General features: G+C 34.4%; 1 non-coding gene across 1 annotated transcript; it reads left to right on the top strand.

Moving 5' to 3' along the window:
• Nucleotides 1-3035: 3035 nt before the first annotated feature.
• Nucleotides 3036-3142, top strand: LOC141716065 (small nucleolar RNA R71). Its single transcript, XR_012572797.1, has one exon. It is a non-coding gene; the product is annotated as a small nucleolar RNA R71 (small nucleolar RNA).
• The last annotated feature ends 505 nt before the right edge of the window (nt 3143-3647 follow it).

The following is a 3647-nucleotide window of genomic DNA, read 5'->3' as shown; positions in this document are numbered from 1 at the left end:
TCTTAAATATAAAAAAATGAGTTTTGGGATCCGCTCTAACTTTTAAAAATCATTTTGAAGACTCGAAAACACTTTAAAGAGTGTTTGGAGTAAAGCTGATTTAATGAAGTAAATCAGTCCCCAGTATATTTAGAAAATGCCTGAATATTATTATTTAAATAATATTCTCATAAAGATAATCCTTATAAAAATAATTGAAGTAGAAGTATTAAAACTTATACTTGAAATGAGTATTAAATAACTAAAGATATACTTATATGAAAGTACTATCTTTATTTGAATAATCGAAAATAAGTTTGATTATTGACACCTTATTCTTTAATAAAATAAAGAATATATTTCAGTAATAAGCGGAGTCATAATACCTCGAATGAATATTATAAATAATATTCATTAAATAAAAATAAAGGAGTCATACATCCTCAAATTAATATTCAAATAATATTCATTAAATAATATAAACTGAGTCATAAGCCCTCGAATGAATATTCAAATAATATTCAATAAATAATATAAAAGAGTCATAAGCCCTCGAATGAATATTCAAATAATATTCATTTAATAAAATAAAGAAGTCATAAGCCCTCGAATGAATATTCATAATAATATTCATTTAATAAAATAAAGAAGTCATAAGCCCTCGAATGAATATTCATAATAATATTCATTTAATAAAATAAAGTTATCGAATAAACCTTATTCGATTAATAGTTTTGAAAACTATAACCATATATATATGAATATATATGTATATATATACATATATACAAAATCTACTCGGGATCCTCGGCTCCCGGTTTTAGAAAATGTTTTCACCTTTTGGGTCCCTATACTAAGGGTATATGCAAGTTACCGCTATCCTCTAGCATAGGTATTATCAACTGAACCAATCAGATATATATGGCAAGAATACGAAACGGGCATGCATATGTACCATATAACATGCTACAATATATCGCAAGAATTTGCTATAACAAATATGCATTTAACGCAAGATCATGCATATACACCAATACATCACAACAACAGTTATAACTGGTAGAAAACTTGCCTGAGCGACTGGGGGTTACGAATGGCTCGGGACGAGTCTGGTAACCTATAAACAACAAGTAAGTTGGAATTAAACCAAAGTCACTTGTAAATCTATACTTTAACTAACTTAGACTCTAACGCTTATTTTGCGCTTACTGATTTTCTTAAGTCACTCGAGTACCCTCGGCTCCTCCATTTTTAATAATTTAACCTTTACGAGTTTTAAGGCGATTCCTTCGCGAGTGTCTTACCAACTGCCTAACACACTTACCATAAATGTTTCTTACCCCAATTAGTCATTTAAGGTCCTTAACCAAGGTTTCAAAGTAAGGCGAGGGGAAAAGTTTCGTTCGCGAAACGCCGTTACTTGAAACGGTCGTTTCTCCTAAACCGTGCATCGGAATCGAACGAACTACATATCAAAACGAAGCTCGTAACATGAGCTATCTAAACATGGCAATGGTCATAATCTAGCAGGGGGTTCTCGGGTCCTAATGTTATGCACAAAAACAGTTTAAAGAAAATCGGACGTTACGACGGCTATGTTTACGCGATTTCCCAAATTTAAACCAATTCAAACAACCACAATTTCAACTCCAATTCACAACCCAATCAAACCTCCATCTAAACTACATTACAACAGCCCCAAATCAACTCAATATTACCAATTTATTCATCTAAACCAAGTCAAAAAAAATGTGACCAAGAACTTCAAATCTAACAAGCATCACTCCTAACTCCAAAATCAACAAAACCACTTACTAAACAAAGCTCTATCATGAGTACACACTCATTACACTAACCCATCATCTAACATTATGAAATCCAAACCAACAAAACTTAATACTAAGGGTTTGAGAAGCTATACCTTCCTTGGAGAGTGGAGAATCAAGAGAATGGCTTGGAATCACCCTTAAAGTCCTTATCCAAGCTTAATCTAAACAAAACTTCAAGAACACAAATTTTAGTTCTTGAAAAACACTATTCACCATCTTCTTCCATGATTATAGAAAAAGATTGGATTGGAATTAGAAGCTTAAACTTATAGGAAGTATGTAACTATCCATGGGGAAGCTTGGATAATTACCTTGCTAAATAGTAAGTGGAGGAGCTTGGACTTTCATTTTTTAAGAAAAGGGTCGAGAGCATGAAGAAGAAAATGGGGGGTTTGTGTTTTGTTTGGTGAAAAAAATGAAATGTTTGCTTGGTTGGTTGATTTTTGTGTTTGATTTAGTTAATTACCTTGTTGCCCTTGATTTTGTGTGGTTAAAAAGCCACCACATCTCCTTCCTTCCCATGTCATGCTTGTGTCATCCTCATGATGTCATCCTCCCCTCCTTGTCCTCTTCTCATTGGTTGGGTGACATCATCCTCTCTAATCCCTTTGATTAACTTCCTAATTGTTTGCCTAATGACCGCTGATCTGTTATACGGTTCGCTTAACTTTCGTTTTCGTTTATCGTTTCAGGGATCATACCCGGGATCTTATTACTTAGGTTCCCTTAACCTTTCTCAATACATTATATTCCTTTTTATGATCCTCTATTATAATCCTTTAATTTAAATCCTTTTATCCTGTTACCTTATACTCAATTCTTTCCGTATCTATTGGATTTCCGGGAAAAATCAAAGTGTTCGGATTTGGATTCTGACGATCTTTACATACACTTATATCCCATATAAAGTACTAATAAAATCTCAGAATATCCATATCAGAACCCCTACATAGTGTGGCATTAAAAAGTTTTCTCATTCAGCAAAAACACTATTCCTAAGGGTTTCAAAATTTCCCAAAAATTGGGGTTATTACAATACCTGCTACCTTCCCAGGCATCATCCTCTGAGTTGGGTTTTGATGCTCATTTGCAGCCATAGTCTCGATAAGATTATAAGCCTCAGTATAGCTTTTAGCCCATAAGGCGCCTCCAGCTGCTGCATCGAGCATGGGCCGAGATTGGGCCCCCAAACCATTATAGAAACCAGTGATCACCATCCAATCAGGCATTCCATGATGTGGACACTTCCTCAACATTTCCTTGTAGCGTTCCCAAGCTTCGCACATAGATTCTGTAGGTTGCGGCGCAAACTGAGTAAGAGCACTCCTCATAGCAGCAGTCTTTGCCATCGGATAAAACTTCACCAGAAACTTTTGCGCAAGATCTGATGAACTGGAATTCCACATGCAGCTCCAAAATTAGATTGAAGAAAACAACAGAAAGCTTGGAAAGAGATCCAGACCTTCAAGGAACTAGATAAATCTGCTCAGGCTAGAGGAGCATCTTGAAAATGACTGTGAGCAAAACTTTGTACAATTTTTATTATTTGAAGCACTTTTCAGTAATATCTACTTTCTTTTAAAGTTATATTTTAGGGTGTTTTGTTATCATCAAGTATCTCTTAGTTTATGGCTACAATTCCAGTAGACATAAATTGGGGGAGATTATTGTGTATATGTTGTGTACTTGATGATTTCATGAACAAAATACCTTGGTAGATTTTACTTAGTGAAATTATGTAGCACTCGACGGATAAGATTTATAGTCCCGACGGATGACTCATTATAGTCCCGACAGATGATAACTCATTATCCATCGAGTGAGTAGCTTATGTAACAA

This window comes from Apium graveolens, chromosome 3 (genome assembly GCF_009905375.1).
Source record: "Apium graveolens cultivar Ventura chromosome 3, ASM990537v1, whole genome shotgun sequence".
Taxonomy (NCBI): domain Eukaryota; kingdom Viridiplantae; phylum Streptophyta; class Magnoliopsida; order Apiales; family Apiaceae; genus Apium; species Apium graveolens.
Note: the sequence above shows the minus strand (reverse complement) of the source record. Positions and strands in the feature narration are given on the sequence as shown.